We start from the raw sequence: 22,053 nt of genomic DNA on the forward strand, positions 1-22,053 counted from the left end.
ACAAAAAGGAGCAATACTAGTATTTAACAATCAAGCAAATTTTCGCAATTTGTCGTGGTAACACGACCTTACCCGGACCGCGTGGACAGTTTCCTGACTTCCGAATCCAGCGCCCGATCGTCCTCTCTTCTTCGTTATCCTCGCGGCACTCCTGATGGTTCCCAGTCAGGACCGTAGATCACTCGAGAGAGGTCTGTTCGGACCCAGTGAAGTTCGGATGATCGGCTGTCAGACGAGGGTCTATCGGACAGACGCGTTCCCGATCGTTGCAGTCGTTCACTTTGTCGTCAGGACCTCTCCCACTGGATCCATGGGTCGCTGATGGGCCCCACGCTTGGGACGCCAATTGTGGAAAAATACTAACTGGGGGGCACTACCAACCAGAATATAAGATCCTTAATTATTGCCCGGCGATGTCGCCTCTCGAACCCACCAAGAAGTTAAACCATTGAAGAGGCAGGCGCTGGAGACTGGAAGGCAGGAAACAAGGTTTTTATTCTCTCCGGAGGAGAACACAACGAAACGGACAGAAGGTATCGTTCAGAGGTGCTCTAACTGCATCTCGGAGGCCTGGCCTCTTATACATGAGTTTATCTCTTTATTACATGTAACACATTCTCGTCGATACTTTGATGTACGAAAAGACATCCTCAGAATCCCCCCTTCCCAGCCCGTTCCCATGCAAGGCTACAGTGGAAGTCCCCGCCCCGTTCACAACAGGTGATGATCATTGCGCAGCTGGGTATTCCGCCGATTCACGGAGTGTGCGGGTTTCGATCGGATCTCGTGGGATGGGGGGGGCTTTGATCATCTCGGGGGTCCTTTGAGGAGGGAAGCTTCTTATTGTATGGGGAGGGGCAAGAGTATGGTATCGGCAGAGCTAGGTGTCGGCCTGGGAACGGGAAGACAGACGGGCACACGGGAAAAGGGGGTTTGCATCAAAAGGGCCGGAGGTCATGACGGGGAAGCAGGGAGATGTCGCGCTGGGCACAGGATGAGCGCCTGGGGCAGAGCAGTGCCGAGGAGGGGTTTATGACTCAAGGCAGGTGCAAGTAAAAAGGGGGGGGGGGTTGCCAGCGAAGTTAGGAGAGAGAGAGAGAGAGAGAGACGCGCTAGCTCTCAGCGAGAGCGGGGGAGCCATGGTGTCCAAAATGGCGGCTGTTTTACGCGCACAAAAGGTTTAAGGAGAGCAAGAGGGCGCCGATAATGTTGACGGTTTTCAGCCTAACTTTTAACAGGTTCAGGATGCTTAACTACTGAAATAACATGCCTGGGCCATCCAATGAAACTGTAATATATATATATATTTTTTTTTCTCTCTCTTAATTGTATTATGTTTTTTCGATCTTAAGATTGTCTATGCACTACATTGCTGTTTATGTTGTAATAATAAGCGATGGATACCTGTTCTCCGGGGGCGGGGTGGGTGGGTGGGGAGATGTATATTATTAACTTGAAAATAAAACAAGCATTTGCAATGCAATAGGTCTCGCATTAGGAAAGTTTGAGCCATTGGTATTGTAAATTGCATTTTTTTTATTTATGTGTTGGTTGTGAAAATAGCTATAGTAATAGCTAAAGTAATAGCTTTGTCATTTACAATGCCAATAGTTTTAACTTTCACAAATGTGACACCTATAGCATTTGTAATGCAATATGTGTTGTATTTTCACGCAAATCCAAGAACAGAAGTGAAATATTAACATTTTTTTGTGACATTTATAAGACAGACGTTATTGTTGTTCGAGTACTTTACGCTGGTGTTTGGATTCCTGTAAATCCCCAGTGTTGTAGGGTGCTTAAGAATTTTGTGATCACAGTGGTACTGTATTCCGGGCTACCTTTGATACTTGCACAAGTGCCACCTTGCCCATGTAACGCTTGTTCCTGAGCCTGAGTGTCTAGCACTTATTGCAGGACTATACCTCTAACCTAACTCTGGGTATGGGCAGTAACCCTTTATCACTACCAGGATAACGCTTGGTAGTTTGCGTCCCATCTCGAACATGTACATAAAATGGAAGTGTATTACATGGATGTTGCAGGCTTGCAATATACTTTCTGTGTACGTACCAGGTGACATTTTACAAGACCATGCTCAACTGGTCTTGGATACATGCCTACCTCGGGTGCCAACCTATTATGGATCCGCCCAGTAATCAAGGTCAGGTACTCACGCTGGTCTATAAGGAAAACATTTACTAGAAACACAAGATATGAAGACAGTCCCAGACTAACACGTTTTCACAAAAACAAACACATAACAGAAATAGGTCAACACTTAATTGTTCTTATTAAAATCGTTTAAGTAAAGTGTTTACGTACACACAACTCACACAGAACTGCAATAGTAATGCCCTAGTTTATCAGGTGGCATTCAATTGAAAGCAGTACATGAAATAGCAAGATGATTTGCAGCCTCTGCTTTTAGAGAAAGACACAAAGAAGATGAGAGAAACAATACTGAACAATACTGCAGCTGTGTAGCCATTCAACATAAAGGGTTAGGGGTGATCTTAAACTGTTAGATAAAACAGAACTATTAGTTCCAATAAAACTTGAACTATTACACTGTTAAAAAATAAACACACTAAAGTACTTCAACAGCAGCAATTTTTCACATTTCAGCATAATGATCTAATACAAATGTAATCACACGTGCAGGCAGATTTCTCTGGGGATGAAACATTACTGACAGGATTTCTGGAAAAAATGATTGAACATGACACGTTTTTACATTTAAAAAGCGAAAGCACACACTAAATTTTAAAGAAAAAGGACAGTAAAAAGAAAACATTCTTCACCTGATGCCCTCAATCAATCTGGCACAATCTGTTTTCCCCCCATGGCTGCCTATAAATGTAGAGCACGGATGTAAACACGCATACACTAGACTAAACAATGGCTATAAGCAGCCCCAGCTCACTCTCTCTCATGCACGTCCCGTGCAAGACTGTGGGAAAATAGCACCAAAGACATGGAGGAACTCAAGTGAGGTTTTCTGAAAACAACCCAGAGCTAACAAGTATGTAGAAGGGCCTGGAAGCTTTCAAGACAGAGTTTTTAACTAATACTTGGCACGAAGAAAAGATTTATGTGCCATCTTTGGCTAAAATACTCAAATTAATTACCCAAAGGGGCAAAGCACCAAAGGTGTAAAGTCCGCGCTATATAAAAATGCATAAATACATGAATAAATAAATACCGCCTTCGGGTAAAGTCCGCGCTATATAAAAATGCATAAATATATGAATAAATAAATACCGCCTTCGGGTAAAGTCCGCGCTATATAAAAATGCATAAATGCATAAATACATAAATAAATAAATACCGCCTTCGGGTAAAGTCTGCGCTATATAAAAATGCATAATTAATTAAATAAATAAATACCGCAAAACATCCTCGTTACTCTGCCGGCCTGCGACCAGGAAGTCAGGCAGGCCGGCGCGACTACAGGAAACAGGAAGTAGGAGGCCGCCTCCCACGGAAGAGCCGCGATTGGAGCCGTGTTTGGAGCACCGAGGCGCAGGAGCCTACCCTGCGCCCCGGTGCCGAAGGAGGGAAGAAGAGTCCTGCTGCCGGGCCTTGCAGCTGAGGAGAGGAAGCCGGTGAGTGCGTTGCTGAGCTGCGGGGCGGGGAGGGGGGGGAAGCATGTGCGCGCGCGTGTGCGGGGGGGGCGGCCTGTGTATGTGTGTGTGTGTGTGTGTGTGCGTGCGTGTGTGTGCGTGCGTGTGTGTGTGTGTATGTGTCTTGGAGTGCGTGTGTCTGACTGTGGGGGAGGGTGTGTGTGTGTGTGTGAGCGAGTGTCTGTCTGCGCGCGCATGTGTACGGCGCGGGACGCGACGTGCGCGTTCGCGCACACGAATCCAGCTAGAAAAGCTTGCACACCCTCTGGTCCGTCCTTCCCCCCAAAGTGATCGCTATTGGTCTCCAGCTGGCGCATCCTTACGGATGCATTGCCAGCGAGACCCAATAAAAACTGTTTAAAAAAAAAAAAAAGTGTAAAATCACAAGTGATGTGCAGCGGTGTTACGTCAAATGATGTCTGTCCCCCCCCTGCAGAATGTAGAGTGGCGCCTTAGGCACCCATATCTCACAGATATTCATTAGCTGTGGGCATAATGGGGCACCTCTGAACGGATTTGGGGCCCCTGAAGGATTTGGGGGGGCGCGCGCCTCAGGGACCTGTTTTACACCCCTGGTGATGCCAACAACAGCTGCTCTCGTGGCTGCTCTGTGGCCAAACTGATGGTCCACCCGAAGTTAAATTGGGGGGCGACGGAGTTCTCTCCACTGTCTCCAACATATACACGGTGCCCTTCATTTTCAGGTGATGCAGATTCTCGCATGCGAGCAGTCCCACTGACGTCCACCAGGGGGCAGCAAAGACTCACAGAGCCTCCGACATCTGTCGTGTCTGACTGAAGCACCTTGAGCCATCTCCCTGCCGCTAAAGGTAAATAATTCTGAAGGACAAACACAAAGGAACGTGCAAATATAGTAAAATGTATATGTACACGGCACTAAAGTATGCTCTTGGGGAAGTATTTCATGAAATATGTTTCAAGGAACTCAGTATGTTCCAGGTGAAGTGTGACTAGCTTTTACTGTCTTGTTTCTAATTTTGATTCTGCCTCTTAATTGTTATTATGTTATTTCTCTCATGCTGTCTTCTCCCTCCTCTCCCACCCGACATCTTTCTCTCGCTTCTTCCAACATCCTCTGCTTCCGCCCTTGCCACTTTCCTGCCTTGCATCCATTTTAAGTGTCGGGCAGGTGCCCATGTCGCTTTAAGGCATGGGCAAAGTGGGCTCTGGCCCAGGGTCCCAGTCTTTCAGGGGGGCCCTTCTAGGATCAGCTCTTTTCTTCAGAGAGTCTTGCCCTGGTGACCTTGAATAATTCATAAACAGACTGCTCTAGATACAGGTTCCCTGTCATTTATTTTTAATATGGGTGATGTGTGAGTCTATTAGGCACATTTTGCAGAGAAATGTTTTTTTGTTTCACACAAAATCCATACAAAAGGTTTCTTTTACATCAAAACAGGAACTCTAATATGAGAAATGGGAAGTTGGCACAGAGATTATTTGCAGTAATATGAGTGGGCTGCTGCTGCTGTGCTACAGTATTGAAAACACACATCACTATCCCTGAATATTAGATGAAAACACATTTTGTGTTTTTTTGTGTTTTTTAGTGATTGCCATCTATTATTTTATTTTATCTGTTCTTGTTTCTCGTTTGTTTTTGCAACGTGTACATTTGTAATATTCTCCTCATGTAACGTACTTGGTTCTATTGTGAAGTGCTCTGACACCTTTGGGTAAAGTCTGCGCTATATAAAAATGCATTAAATAAAATGAAGTAAACATTTAGAATTTGGATGAGTGTGCCTGAGCACTGTCAATGACCTAGCCAAAGAGAGCATGACAGAGTTGAAATTCGATAACAAATTGAAAACTGTTTGGAACAGGGGCCCCAAAATACCATTGGCCCAGGGCCCCAAAAATCCTTAAGATGTCCCTGCTTACCTTTATGGATAATGTTTAGAGTGTAACATATTTACGTCAAATGTGGCATTTTATTCTGACTGCTCTATTCTCCATCCTGTTTCTTCTACTCTCGACCCCCTTTATCCTACATCCTTTCTCTGTTTTTGTCTCTCTTTCTGACTATTTTCTTTCTTTGTCCCCTCTTTCTATTACTCTCACTTTTGTCTAACCATCTCTCGTACACATGGGCGCATTGTCATTCTCAGTCCCTTGTTCTTTATCTGTCCGTCCACCCTCTTTGCATTGCTTTCTCTCTGGCTTTTAATCATGCACGTCCCCCTCGCTCATGCCAACGATGGAATCATCCATTGAGCAGGTTCGCCTGGGTGATATGCCTTCGAATTCTAGCAGCCCGTTTCACCTCACTTGTGGAATCGTCTGAGGACCGGGGTGATTGTACCTTCTGGGTGACCTCCCAGCTCCAAAGAGTTACTCCTGGTATTTTTTTCTCTTCCAAGAGTGGTGCACTAGCCTCGTGAGCTCATTTGGGATTGGGTGTGGCCTAACGGTCAGAGCTGCCAACTTTGGGACTGTAGAACTAGGTTCAAGCCTCGGCTTCGGCTCTACATCCTGTGATTCTGGGCAAATCACTCCTTCTCCCCGTGCCTACCACAAATGAATGTGTCCATCTGTAACATAACTGCTGCTCATGTAAAGTGCTCCAATACCGTCGGGTCACGTTCGTGCTAACTAAATCTGCAATAAATAAATAAGTAAATTGGAGGTCTGAGGGACCCTATCAAACCGGACATGTAGTTGCTGTCTCCTCAGAGAGATGATATACTCTGGAGCCAACAGGCCTTTAAGTCATTCTCTCCTTTAAGTGAAGTAGTACTACAGAACAAGGAGAACTTGCAGTTGTTGTCTTCTCCGTGTGATGTTGTAACAACCCAATATCTGGGACCTGGATTTGATTAATACTTCGAAACCAACTGGATTTGGACTTATTGTCTCCTCTGAGTGATGATCAAGGAGTGGTTGAATACAATTTCTCCTCCAAGTGATTCTGTATTATCCCTCTCCCCAAATCATGGATATGATCTCAACCAATTCCGGACGACAGCTCACCCAAATATACCTTGGTGACTTCAACCTCCACTGGAACGATCACAAAGACGCGGTGGTGAATAGTCTTAAAAATTTCCTCAACACCCTTAACCTCACCCAAATATGCAACAGCCCGACCCACGAGAAAGGCTCTATCCTCGACCTTATCATCTCCAAAGAGGACTCTATCCAACTCGAATCTATCCAACCCTGTGACTGGTCAGATCATCATATTGTCACATTCTTCATCAATGAAAAAGTTAAATTTAACTCGGTTCAATCCTCCAAGCCCAAAGTCTGGAAAAGAGACCTGAAAAAACTCATCCCAAACTCTTTACCCCCTAACAGCTGTACCCTCTTACTTTCTCCTACCGGCATTACGGACGTCCAATCCTTGACTGACCACTATCTCAACGCTATGACCTCAATAATTAATGAGGCTGCACCTATGCAGCTAAAAAGAGTCTCCACAAAAATTTCCAATCCATGGTACGACGGAAGTCTCAATGAGGATAGACGAGCCATGCGAATGGCAGAGCGCACCTGGAGATCAGCTCCCTCTGCACTGCACCTAAAAACCCTGAAGAAAAAGAGAAACGCCTACTTCAGGAAAATAAAACGCTCAAAATCAGACTTCTTCAGCCTCCAGCTCGACCAAGCAAAAAACCGTCCGAGAAAACTGTTTGAGCTAATCAGAACACAATCCAAGGAACAACCCCAACCACTCAGCACTATGCGCGAAGCACCCTCCTGCGAAGACTTCGCTTCTTTCTTTATCCAAAAAACTGACAACATAAAGAGCGATCTCCTCATTGACGCAAGCCTTTACCCCAAATCCCACTGCATAGCACCCACTGAAACAAAAAACAATGCTACATGGTCATCCTTTTGCACCTACTCGGAAGAAGAAATTGGCAGACTGCTCAACACCCTGAAACCATCCAATCACCTCACGGACCCCCTTCCTGCGAACGCTGTCAAAGACTTTACCCCTTTGCTCCTCCCACTCTGGACTAAAATTATTAACAGCTCACTTCAACAAGGAACCTTCCCTGACTCCCTCAAAGTTGGACAAGTCACACCTTTAATAAAGAAACCTACATCCGACCCCTCTGATCTAAACAATTATCGTCCCATTACCAATATTCCCACTCTCGCAAAACTGTTGGAAAAATGCGTTTAACTACAATTGACTAAACACATTAATCAGTTTGATCTCCTCAGCCCCCATCAATCAGGCTTCCGAGCAGGACACAGTACAGAAACTGCTATGACTCACATAATTGACGACGCCCTTCAAATCCTAGATCAAAACGATACTTGCCTCCTCATCCTTCTTGATCTCTCTTCTGCATTCGACACCGTCAAACATGAGAATCTACTCGAACTGCTAAACACAAGAATGGGCCTATCTGGGACTGTTCTCAAGTGGTTCACTTCCTTTCTACACAACAGGGCGCAGAAATTCAAGAGCAACAACTTGATGTCCTCGCCTGTACCTGTATCGTTAGGCGTCCCCCAAGGATCCTCCCTATCCCCAACTTTGTTCAACCTAGTCATGGAGCCTCTCACCACCTTGCTACAAGCATCCAATGTACATTTTCACATGTACGCCGATGACACCCAACTGTATCTCAAATTACAATCCCCCAAAGACATTTTGCTCCTGAATTCAACGATCAGAAACACCCAATCCTGGCTTGCCGATAATCATCTCAAACTCAATGCTCTGAAAACAGAGTTCCTTTTGATCTCACCTCCCGCGAAGATCTCTACCACTCAAATTTGGCTTAAACACCTAACTGCACTCAATGTTCAACCCACCATCGTCGACTCAGCAAAATCTTTAGGCATAACACTTGACACCAATCTCAACATGCAGCAACATATCAGCAAGGCAACTAAGGGAGCGAACTACCAAATCAATACCCTGAGGAAACTTAAACCCTTCCTCCCTGCCAAAGACTTCCAAACTGCAGTAAAAGCACTAGTCATCCCTCGAATAGAATATGGCAACATCGCCCTCTGCGGTCTCCCCCTAACTACTACTGCACCCCTCAGAGCTTCTCTAAACGCTGCAGCGAGACTCATCACTGGGTCAAAAAAAACACTCACACATTTCCCCTGACTTGAAAGCCCTGAACTGGCTGCCTTTTGAAGCCAGCATACATATGAAAATCGCCTGCATGACGCACAAGGCTGTACACCTGAGCTCCCCCGGATACCTCGCTCAGAAGCTGACAATTTCTGGTGGCTCAAGAAACACTAGAGGCACAAACAATCTTCTGCTAAAGCCTCGAAGATTCCGGAAGGAAAACACTTATAAACGCTCCTTCTCAGGAATGGCACCCAGGATCTGGAACTCACTCCCTCCTGAAACCAGGCTCATCTCCTCCACGACACTTTTTAAAAAAGAAGTAAAAGCTATCCTCATGGCTAAATTTACTTGAACTATCACTGTGGATTCTTAAAGACTCTGCACCGATCTGTACTACTTGTTCGATTCCTTTGCTAATTTGTATTACTTGTATTAGCGACTCACCTGATTGTCTATGCTCCCACTTATTTGAACTATTAGCATTATTGATGTTTCTGTTTGACTATGCTCCCTCCTGTACCTACCCCACCCCATTTATTACCTATAACTACGTCATGCCTAATGGATTGTTATTCACTCTCTTGTTTATACCCATTCTTTGTAAAGCGCTCTGATATCTGCAAAGATCTTGTTCGCGCTATATAAAACTTTCAAAATAAATAAATAAATAAAAATAAATCCCATCATGTAGCTGAAATGGTTTCTAAATAATTCTGTATCATCCAATCACGCAGGGCCTGAAGTTGATGTCTCCCATGAGTGATGTTGTATCGTCCATACAGGCCGAGGCTGGCGTTGATGTGTCTCATGGGTGATATTGTATCACCACTTCAAGCAGGGGCTGGTGTGTCTTCTGAGTTATGTTCTATCGCCCCTTCAACCAGGCCACGGTGTTGATGTCTACTCCAAGAGGTGACATGCCATGGAATCAGATGGTTGTGCAGTCATCGCCTTCTCTGAGTAATATAGTACCATAGATCAAGTTGTTGTTGAATATGTTTCTCCTCCGAGTGATATTGTGCAATCCCATCAAGCAGTAGATGTCTCCTCTGAGTGATGTGGTATCCTTCGATGAGCACTGTGACGTAGACTTGTGATCTCCCCTGGGCGACCTATTACTCTAGTTCTAGGAGGTTCTAAAGTTATTGTCTTCTCTCACTGATATAACACCCTACATGATGCAGGACCAGCAATGAGAATGGTTGAGAGACAAAGATGCTACTGACTTCTAGAGCTAGGCTAGTAGTCGTTGTCTTCTCGATTGAGCAGAACGGCCTCAGATTATCTCCTTTCAGTCGTGTGTTACCCAAGGTTGCCTCAAGATGTTTGAGTCATGGTCTCTGAGTTGTGCAGTTCCAGAGATCGAACAGCGTTTGTAGCTGCAAAATCCTCAGAATGATGTCGTAACCTCCCATCAAGCAGGCCGTGGACTAGCTGTTTATCATGAGCGATGTGGTATCGAGCAGGGCTCAGAACTCACGCCACCTGGGCCTCGCGTGGGACCACAAAAGCAGCAGGGTATGGTGACATCACCTGTGATTGATCTAGGATCCTCCACTAAGAAGATGCTCCCTTTGTTGTCTCCTGTAAGTGTTGACGTACCTTAAATAGAGGAATTCCCATATCCTTTGTTTCCTCTGAGTGACTGTACCCTAGAACATACAGAATTGTGAACCGTTGTCTCTTCTGAGTGATGGAGCATCCTCCAATAAGCAGTGGCTGTAGTCGTCTCCTCTGAGTGATAGCAATGACTCGCCCTCAACGAAAATCCCCACAACTGCAGAGCCAGAACAGGAGGAAGAGCCTTCTCCTACATCGCGGCCAAGATCTGGAACGAGCTCCCGATCGCCATCAGACGCTCCTCCTCCCTGAACATCATCAGGAAGACGCTCAAGAACCGGCTCTTCGACTGAACGGACCTGCTTACCCCCTCATCCCCAGTGCCTGTAGTCACTCAAGGGTGAGTAGTGCGCTTACAATTCCCTGATTGATTGATTGATGTGTTGACTTAGATCGAGTGGGAACCAGAGCGTGAGTCTCCTCTTAGTGGTGTTGCACCCTAGAACCAGATGGATCAGGAGATGTTGTCTCCTCTCAATGAAGTGGATTCTTTCAATACGAAGTGGCTTCAGTCGTGCTCTTCTCTGAATGATGAAGTATCCTCTCTTGGCCAAGCTCTGGAGTGGTTGCCTCCTCTAGGTGATATGGTTTCGTCCATTAAGCAGGGGCTATGTTTGTTTCCCCTGAGCCTGGGAATTTACAGCTCTCCCTGGGAACAGATAATATTGTTGGCTCACGGATGAATGTTTTGGAGACGAAGACTGGTGCCAGGGAGGGTGAGTCCACCAAGCCTTGGCGGCGTGCCTGCACCTCATTACACCTGTCGCACAACTATGCTGAGTTTTCCAGCACGTCAGACAAAGTTGACTTTAGGGGCAGTGGTCAGAAATCTGGGTGATGTAACTGGGCTGCAGCTTAAACAGGAGGGAACCATGAGGCCACTCCTCAACTGCGTTGAGGCAGGTGTTCCTAAAAGGCCATTATTGTGTTCCAATGCTCAGCGCTCCAGGACTCCAGGTCTCCATACATGAGCTCTAGCACACAGCACTCCCTGCATCACCAGGCACGCACTCACACACAGCAGTCCCTGCATCAGCAGGCACGCACTCGCACACAGCACTCCCTGCCTCACAGGCATGCACGCCGCACTCCCTGCATCAGCAGGCACACACTCGCACACAGCACTCCCTGCATCACCAGGCACGCACTCGCACACAGCACTCCCTGCATCAGCAGGCACGCACACAGCACTTCACGCATCACAGGCACGCACTCGCACACAGCACTTCATGCATCACAGGCATGCACTCTCACTTTGCACTCCAGGTACTATTAGAGAGGCAGTGTAACACAGCGCTCCACAAAGGAATCCATGCGTCACCAGACGTGCACGCACACAGCCCTCCATGCATCACCGGACCTGCACCCTGAAACACACTCCTTGCATCATCAGACATGCACTATCATAAAGCACTCCCTGCATCACCAGTCATGCACACAGCACTTCACGTATCGCAGGCACGCACTCGCACACAGCACTTCATGCATCACAGGCATGCACTCTCACTTTGCACTCCAGGTAGTATTAGAGAGGCAGTGCAACACAGCGCTCTACAAAGGAATCTATGCGTCACCAGACGTGCACATTCACACAACCTTCCTGCACCACGCAACGGGATAGCTATATACTTACAACTATCCTGCGTGCTTGTTTTTACTATTGACACTGGAACATCTTCATTAAACATATTTTTGTTCCATTGCTCAATTTTTATTATCACTTCTTTATTGCACTGCACCTCATCAGAATCACCTTTGAATTACTTTTGGCTTGAGTACACCATTGGCATCCACCTCCATACCATCAACCGATGGTCAGGGCGATGGTTGGATCCTCTAACTAATCTCATGTGACGATACTCCACCATTAAGGGTGGCCTGATGAGAATTTTCTAAGCCTTTGCTAAGATTATCAAAGGTGATACTGTATGACCTGTTCCTCTCTTTCTTTCACTCCATGACACCACTTATTAGACCCTAGTGTCCCTCTTCTTGTTATTTAGTTGGAGTAGGGGTCTGGGACACAGAGGTCTTTAAACATTCCCCTCTTTGACCCTAACTTAAGGTTGTTTTTCGTTCACACAAGCCTACATGCATCACCGCAGCTGCACCCTTAGACACACTCCTTGCATCATCAGAGATACAGTCTCATAAAGCACTCTAGTCATGCACAGAACTTGTAGTAGTAAATGACACGACAGTCCTCTGAACACATACTATGCCACGGTGTGCCACACAATAACTACTCCCATCACATGGTCACCCGGTGTGGAGTCGATAGCACATGGTGATCAAAAATTGGGCCAGAAAGCCCCCTGAATTAGGTGGCTTTCCAGCTCGTATTTGTGGCCTCTGCACAGCTGATGTCCATTACAGGGTGTGAAAACACCCCAGGACATTGGAGCCAGACCAAAAATCTTTTGTCTCTTTTGGGTAGGTGGAAGTGCCTCACAAGCAGTGCTCAGCACAAAACGCTCCTTCATCAAGGCCCCACCACCCCCCTCACAGGGCAAAGTGTTCAGAAGTTGGCAAGTCTGCATACACTCAAACACAGCACTCGCAGATCTTCACTTTTTCACAAGACCTATTCATTGCTGAACATGCACTTGCCCCCAGCACTCCAAGAATCTGAGACCTCCACTCTCACACACACTCCATGCTTCATACACTTGCACTCTCATATTGCACTCAGTATATCAGCAGACTACCACTTGCAAACAGCACGTCATGCCACTCACATTAATCTGTCCAACTGCTGTTGCCTGCAAAGCTGTGTTTTTTAAATTAAAATGTTTAGATCTGTCTTTGTATGTATGTATGTATACATCTATAGCCCGGGCCCCTGGAATTATGCGGGTAGAGAGGGCCAAATTATGCGGCAGGTTTATGTACGTTTTGTGGCAAGAAAAATTAAATTATGCAGGATAATGTGGAACGCATTGTAATAATTTTACTTCATTTTTTTTTAAACTTGGTAACACTGTATGGGCATTGATTGTACCTCTTTGAGTATCAGTTTAACACCCAATTATAGCTTTAAGCAACAGAAAGCTGGTCAGTCCATCATTGTACAGGGCCTTCCACTGCGTGTCTACAGGCGTCACTGCATTTCTATTAACTGTTGAACCGTTTGCGCTGGAAACAAGAATTTTTTGGTTAAAATCTGCAGATTAGGCTGCAGATGATGGATTATGTGGCAAATGGGGCAATTCTATAATTAGATGATAAATTGAAGCAGCCACAGAATCACATAATTCCAGTGGCCCTGTCTATAGCTGTACATACATGCATAGTCGTATTTAAACATTTTAAGCACACACACACACATATATATATACACACACACATTGCAACAGATAAACTTTTGTTTTAAATATATAGACATTATATACAGACACACACACTCTTTAAGATGGTTCTTTGTAGTTGGCCCACAAGTTTTATATGGGCCCAAGTGTCCATCCGACCCCTAAAAATCCACTTCTAGAGGTATCACTGTGTAAGAGTCCTGGCCTACAAAGGAAGGCCATCTTTGTCTTTCTACCACTAGCGGACTCTGATCTCCTTTCAGGGTCGGACTGGTCCTTTTTTGGCTCTCTGTGACTCTGTTCTATTGTCTGTTGGGCGTTATATGTTTTATTTCCCTGGCATTAAATCAAACATTGCCCTTCGCAAGCTCAAATCCCTAGTCTTTCTTATGGTGAAAAATACTTGTACAGCAGGTCTTTACACATTTAAAACTGCCCCATTTTGCAAACACTTGACAGTGTTTTAGCAATCTGATTCACTAATTTGTGGCACTTTTATTTTGGTCCCCGGGGCCTATTTTCGGTCCTAGCTCGACCTTGCCTCCTTTACACGCAACATATGATGAACGTGACTGTACATGGATGTGACTTTCTTGGTGCATTTCAGTGAAATGTGTAGCAAATGTAACCTAATGTCTTGGTTGGGTTTGTGTGGAGTCACTGCACCGTGCCTCGGGGGCTCTATAAAGTACATTCAAGTCTGACTATTCCGACTCTTGGCGCAAGAGCCAGTGAGTCGGCGCGGTGACGCAGAAGCGCCTGACGTAGCGGCCTGACGTCAGAGCTTGGCTCGCTCCCTCGCGAGCAAGTTTCAAAAGTGAACGAGACCGAACCGCACTAATCGAAACTTCCGTTCTCGTGCCAGTGTTATCGAAAACACACGCCCTTGTTTGCACAATAGAGTGCGCGCGGGAGCCCAGAGCTCCCTCAACATGGCGGCTTCTCTCTGACCGGCTACTAACCCCCAGATTAATAAGGCAGGGCTCGGCGAAAATTGATATATTACAACCCAAACATCAGGGGCCCCAAATGTGCGTTTTCCAGTTGTTTAACCGGGAAATGAAAAATGGCATTAAAATTAGTATTTTTAAATTTCTCTTTTCCTGCTTCACTCCCAGCTGCATTATAATTTTAACTTGTGAGGGTGAAAGTGAGAGTGAAAGGGCATTAGCTGCCCTGGCACTGTCATGGGCGGCACTTTGAAGACGTCGACGGTGCTGGCCCAATACGTACCATGGAAGACCGTTCTCTTCAGTGGTGAGGGACAGAAAACGTGCCCGGTGTCATTGTACACACCTTATTTATTTGTATTGGCATTTATAAATAAACAACAGTACAACAGGAATCATGTTGGAAGGGGATGGAGGGGTGCTCAGGGCTCGAGTCAGGGTACCACGACGATGGAGACATTTAAAGTGTATTAGAACATTGGAATGTGGAGCACTCCATTTAATACAATTGACTGCTCCGTACTTCTAAGGGCCGGTAAAGGCCCACAGAGCAATATTCCAATGAAGTTTGAACAAATGCCTCCCAGAGGCGAGGGGATTTCAATCCCCTCTAGCTCCTGAAGCCTTTGTTTTATTTATTAGAACATTCTGCCTTCGGCTCGGGCGTTTAACGCTGGAGAGGGCCTTTAATCACCGGTATAGCCCGCAACAGCGGGCTATAAGGCTATATTAAATGTCGTTTATAGTTTGGGGAGAGGAATTCTAGCGGCAGCAGAACGCCCACTGCTTGTCTGTTAGGAAAGGGTCCATTTTCTCATCTCGTGACATGGGCGCAGTTAGGGTGGTGATTGGTGTAGTGGATTGCATACTGCTATTTAGGCGAGTGACTCATTTGCGCGGGATGGGGAAGCGTGGATAAGTTCTAGTGCTGGGAGGGGGTGTGGGGGAGATGAAAAAGTGTCATGAATTGCGCGACAAGCATCTCGGAGTTGGTAATAAAGGAGAGTGTCTAGGAAGGTAGGAGTCGAAGATGACGTGGCCTTGAATGGAGGGATAAATGGATCCTTGGGGTATAGGTCTGAGAATGTCTTGAGCTGTCGCCCACAGAGCAGTACTTCTGTCTTGGAGCCGCAGAATCTGGGGATTATTGGCTAAAGGAATGGATGGGGCATAGAGACACGCCAGCTCAGCTCAGTATGCTTCCGCAATCCCTCCCATGCCCAGCATACACATGCTACCATGTCTATTTCCACTCTTGGCGTTTTATAAGGTATATAAAGTACCGTTGTCAATGGCTACGGGTGTGGGCGGTCTAACTCTATGGCCGGTGTGGCTGAATGAGGTAGGATGGAGAAGGCAATAGTGGAGGAAATCAGTTTGGGCGCCCAGGGCACATATCAGGCACACCCAAACCACCTTTTGTGAGTGGAAAAGGGAGGAGATCCGATGATACGTATGGTTGTTTATTCACGAAGATCATTGCTATCAGTTTGGATTTAAAGAGCTTAAAAAACTGGACAGTCAGTGGAAGGGGTATATTAAGAAACAAGTATAGGAATTTGGGGAGGACAATCCTCTTTTCAATTGTAATGCGTCATGCTATTGACATTGGCAGTTTAGACCAGAGAGGAATTCTGTCTTCCAGCCAGTCGGCGGCACAACCTTAGTTTGCATGCTATAGTTCCTTAGGGTCTCGGCTGAGCCATATACGTAAGTAGTGAACCGGCTCTGTCACCCATTTGAGGGGGTATTCCATGTGGAAAGGCAGCATTCCTCCGTGAGAGGAAATTGAATAGATTTGGACCAATTGATCTGGATTCTGGCATATCCGCCAAAACACAAGTTCTTACACGGGTAATTTGCGTGAAGAGTAATATCATCAGCCTACATAGAAACCACCTGTCCTCTGGTGGCAGTGGCGGTTCCTCCATGGGGGCGTTTGGGTGCCGCCCCCCATGCTTTCTCGCCGTGCGAGAAGGCAGAAATAAATGGTAGTTATTGCCGTAATATAACTACCATTTGTGATTTGTTTCTGCCTTCTCGCATGGCGAGAAAGCAAAACTTCCTGGTTTAGAGTGGGCGGTGTGCTACTCGAGGGGAGGGGGGAGTGGCTTGGGGGAGTGGCTTGCCCACTGTTGTTAATACTGACTGTTTGGGCAGCCTGAGGCCGCCCAAACAGATACTATTAACAACAGTGGGAAAGCCACTCCCCCAAGCCACTCCCCCCTGCCCTCGAGTAACACCACCCACTCACTCTCCCTGTTCTCTCTGTATGCTGCAGCAGCAGCATACAGAGAGAAAATTACGTAGGTGGGGTAGCCGGCAGCACCAATCAAAAACGTGGCGGTGGAGAGGGAGGCTGCCTGCCGCGCCGCCTTCCTGATGACGTGCTGCAGGACTTGCAAACGAGGACGGCGGGAGTCGGGACGGAGTCTCCGGATGGTAAGTTTAGTTTACTTTATTTTATTTTATATATATTTCTTTGTTTTGTTTCCAAACCCCTCCCCTCATCCCCTCAGGTCGTCGCGAGTGCGACCCCCTTTCCAACTCCCCCCCCCTCCCCGTAATGCAGGCCGCGACTGTGGGATTTATGAAAATACTGTTACATGGTGCAGTGGCCGGTGAGAACTCACCAAAAGGGTCTCGTTTGTAGGTGGGTGACTGTCTGACCTGGGGCCGTCGCAATTTGGATGATATATTTCAAGCTAATCCAATTATTTCAGACTGCTGCACACGCGACAGTTTTGCATTGCTTAATGCTTATCCAGCGCCAGGAACTTTAATGTGGTGTGGTGAGAGAGCAAGAGAATGACCTGCACGGTATTCTGTGCCTCAGAGGTCGGAGCAGAGGGGGTGCGGGAGGGCGGGGGCCTCGGTCGGTGAGGTGAAAGCTGTGTGAGTTAAAGAAGCAGTGGAGTAAATAAAATAGCTTGAAGAAGGTAAAGGTTAGACGGGAAGTGAGATCAGCATGTGTCACAAAATGGTGGGCCTGCTCTGTGTGATTTGACGAGGGGTCTATGACATTTCACGAAGGCTGGCCTCCTCTCGATGCCATCTCCTGAGCAGGGGCACTGCAGAGGTGCCTGTGGCATGCATTATTGACTCTGAGTCATGTAATAAGGTAGCGAAGCAGCTAGGCAGAGAACGGTGAGGGAGGGACAATGGATAAAAAGATAGTGAAGGAGAAAGGTAGTGAGCTGAGAAAAAACAAGGTAACTAGGTTGATAAAAACAACTAGATGTGGGGTTGGTGTGGGGAAGTAGCACGCTGGGACGTACGTACAATTCTTGAAGCAGGTACACTGGCACAGGGCAAGAAGTGTGAAGGGCACAATGCACCCAAAATGTGGCTGTCTTTTACTGCCGTGCCAGGAGATGGGGAGCACATTTGTTTTCCTTGTTTGAATTAGGGCTCGTTACGCTCTGGTGGTACCCCACTGCTAGAAAGATACAAAGAAGGACACGGAGAGGAAGCGAGTCAAACAGAAGCAGATGAATATGAAGTGCAGGGCAGAAGGGCAGAGAGATGACGAGAGGAGCGAGGTAGGGAAGAAGCTAGCCGATACCCAGGGGGGCCCAATCTTGTCTTGAGCAGTAAGCGCCTAAAATATAATTCAGTGACTAAAAATTACTAATACTCTGTGCGCTTTGGTGTTGCCCTTTGCGTTTATGCAATGTCCACTAGTACTGCGATTGTGAACTCTTATCTAATGCTACTATTTGTGCTGCCATGTTACTCTATGCTAGGTAGGTTAGTTTGGTTCGCTGTGTTATAGATGTAGGTAAGTGTTAATATGAGGAACATTGGCCTATCATGTTAAGCTGCGCTCTTATAACTATGCCTTTTGCTATTCTGAAAATCGTTCTGCAAAGTTGCACCCCCGAACCCCATTATTGCCGTTGGGCTCGCTTGCTGCGCTTGCATGCGTTGATTCGTTCTGCATACGCCTCACCAGTTTCAAATTCCACCAGCCGCCACTGTCTGGTGGTGAAGCTGATGCCCCTGTTTGCATGACATTGCCTGAGCATCGACACCAATGGCTCCATGGCTATAGCGAAAAGGAGTAGCGACAGCGGGCATCCTTGTCACATGCAGCAAGTGATCGAGAAGGCGTCACAGAGTAGCCCATTCAATCTAACCCGAGCAGTGGGATGGGTATAAAGGAGCTGTATCTTCCTGATGAATTTCAAACTGAAGCCACATCATGCCAGCAAGGGAAAGAGGTATGCCCCTTGCAGGGAATCGAACGCCTTGGTGGTATCTAGAAGGGCAGCGGGCATTGTACACTCCTTAATAAAATATCATAAGTATTTATTTAAAAAATAATACTATACAACAACATTTGCCAATGTAAACTATTGGTCGCAATCCCCATGGGCTCCCCAAACACTTCCCACACTAACATTCCTTTGTGGAAACATTAAAGCCCAGAATATGACTATTTTTGTGCTTGATGCAGTTTTTAGTGTCACTGCATCACTGAGACACTATTTTCCCAACCCAGGAGTTTGCATTTACATACTATTGTTAGCCGATATGTTGGTCCAATTGGCTTAGTGAAAATGAACCAAGACTACATTTCCCAGAATGCACAAGCAGCATTACTATGTAAAAGCAAAGTCCAGGAATGGAAAAGTGATGTACAGGTGATATGGTGCCATTAGGTCATCCTACTCTTTCTTAGCTCACCTCTCCTAGGGAGTGCGTTGTTCATAGACTCACGAGACCCCCAGGTATGATTCAGTTCAGTTGGAGGGGGTGCGACCCAATGACAAGACATGGCTTGAAGCTGTCCTCTCTGGTTTAGGTACACACACGTCATGTTCATTAGCGCAAACATAACATCAACAACACACATCTTATCGTTGTTAATGCAAGATAATACAATAAGGAAACAATATAGTATTTTATCTTGTCACAGATCATAGCAAATGACATTGTCCTGCTTAACAGATGCAATCCTCCTACTGCACCTAAACGATTTACATTTATATATAAATGTATGATGGCAGGATATGATTACATAGTGCTCAAGCCCATTTTTGATCTCATTCTACCTGGACCACAAAGGTGAAACCACCTGAATCCCTGAGGGGCGGATCCCTGAAACCTGCCGGGACCAGGATCCTCCCCACCACCAGGAATCGGAGGTGGGTTCCTTGGCGCGTGACGGGGATCTACAGCTCGTGCCCTGAACTGCACAGTGAAATTGTGAGCCCACATCCCCAACCCAGTGTGAAATGTCATTGCAGAATAAAGCCTGTTTGACCACCTTCGTGCTGTCCTGACGGTAATGCTGCAGACGTGAGTTAACCTTAAAACGTAGCAATCGGCGTGGCGTGCTATCCCATCATAGGGGCAACCAGAGCTTACAGGTCCTTCGCTCTCCTCCATGCCAACTAACAGGGATGCTGCAAAGGCACAAATTGTCTCTGTAAACATGTCTGTACCCATGTCTGACAGATGCACTCGATCCTTATGAAACATGTTTTCACCTCTCAGCAGCTTATGGGGAATTTGCTCACCTGCCCTGCTCCCCCACATAACTTGGCCATTTACGAATTATGATGCTTTACAGAAATGTTAATTAACCTTCCTTTAATGCCTGAACCTCATACTGACCCCAGGACTATGTGTGACCATGCTAGAAGGACCGCAGGGAATGACCACCCGCAAGGAAAACTCACTCAAAATAGATTCCCTCAGTTCTTTGAAACCCTTCTTTACCAGGTCATTACCACCTAGATCCGGGGACTGCAGTGACTCACATCCTTTTACTCCCTCCAGCAAATCGCAGAGCTGAGACACCTTCAAGCCTCGAAAACCACAGCATTTATAAAAACATTACTCAATACCACCGGTTTTAGCCTATTGAGCATTTGCAATCTGTACGCCGCTCGCCGAACAAAGGAATTACAGAGGATCCACACAACCGTGAACACCTCATTGTTACTAAGAAAAATGGACAAGTGCAAGTTACTTTCTCATTAGAGCTCCAGGTTCACATAATGCTTGTTGGACAGGCCCCATGAAGGGCTCGCTCCCCCCCGCATGACAGGGCCCTGGTACCGGCCTTCCAGGTACTACCCGCAGAAGCAACCCCCAACCCGTCCCCCATGGGACGTCTGCTCCTGGGAATCCCTGTGTCCCTGGCCTTGGCCACCGTCAGCACCCTTGCCCGGGCCAGCCGCCATCTTAGACACTGCGCCACGAGGCCGCGTGGCCTCAGCTCGACCCCAACCCCGGGCCTGGCCAGGCCCCGACATCCCGGCACCACCATCCACCCAGGCGGTGAACGGACCACTTGGCAGGTCAATGGGAGTAAGAAGTGTCGATGGCTCTCTCCCGCCAGGTGCCGATCACCCCCAGCCTCCCCGGGCGCTGGCTCCACCCCCCTGCTGGGTGTCTGGACTCCCTCATCCCGGACCTCCCGACCTCCAAGAGCGAGGGTCCGGACATCAAAGAGCACCAGACCTATAACTGAGGCAGCCCCAGAACAGGAAGGCAGTTGTATCCTGGAGTCGAGAGACACCGCGACGAACTCATCCTTGACGGACTGCTGGCGCTGCCGCAGCCCTGCCTTGTGAACTATTGTCCTGCCTGCTGGCGCTGCCGCGGCCTTCTGCAACCTTCATCTTCGTGGGACCTGCTGGCGCTGCCGCGGTCCGTTGTAACTTCCATCTTCGTGGGACCTGCTGGCGCTGCCGTGGCCCGTTGTAACTTCCATCTTCGTGGGACCTGCTGGCGCCGCCGCGGCCCGTTGCAACTTCCATCTTCGTGGGACCTGCTGGCGCTGCCGCAGCCCGTTGTAACATTCATCCTCGTTGGGACCTGCTGGCGCTGCCGCGGCCCGTTGCCACCTACGACCTCTTCGGGACCTGCTGGCGCTGCCGCGGTCCGACCCGTCCGAACACCGAGCTCGAGGATTGTGAGCTATCACCGTTCTACCGCCGTACCTACGGGTACCAAGACTATCCCGCTACCTCCTTTTTCCTACTAGAGACTAGAGCTGAGAGGACCCCCGTGTCCTGATCTCCTTGTATCATACTACCTCATTTCAAGAACTGCCTATAAAAGGTATTAATCTGATCTTCGTGTGGTGTCCATCTGTGGGGGGGGAGTTACCTGTCTGTGCGATCGCTGGAGACGGTCCTCACTGGAGGCCTCTCCCCTTGTGCTCGGCCGACCCTCCAGGTCCCCGTCTAACATTGGTGGCCAGCGGCGCGATCCGAACCAACGCGTACCGTACAGACAGTAACTCACCCTACGACTAAAACCACAATGACGACCAAAGAGAACGGATCGGCAGAGAAGTTCCAGATGGAAAAGCTGGAAGAATACAACCACCGAGAGCTCAAACAATTTTGCATGGACTTAGGCATTGCTACCACCGGGCTAAGCACGAAAGAAGACTTCAAAAACGCCCTAGAGGCCTGGACAGAGACGAATACCACCACCCCCCGGGACCCCGAAGCCCC

This window comes from Lissotriton helveticus, chromosome 12 (assembly GCF_964261635.1).
Source record: "Lissotriton helveticus chromosome 12, aLisHel1.1, whole genome shotgun sequence".
Lineage (NCBI taxonomy): Eukaryota > Metazoa > Chordata > Amphibia > Caudata > Salamandridae > Lissotriton > Lissotriton helveticus.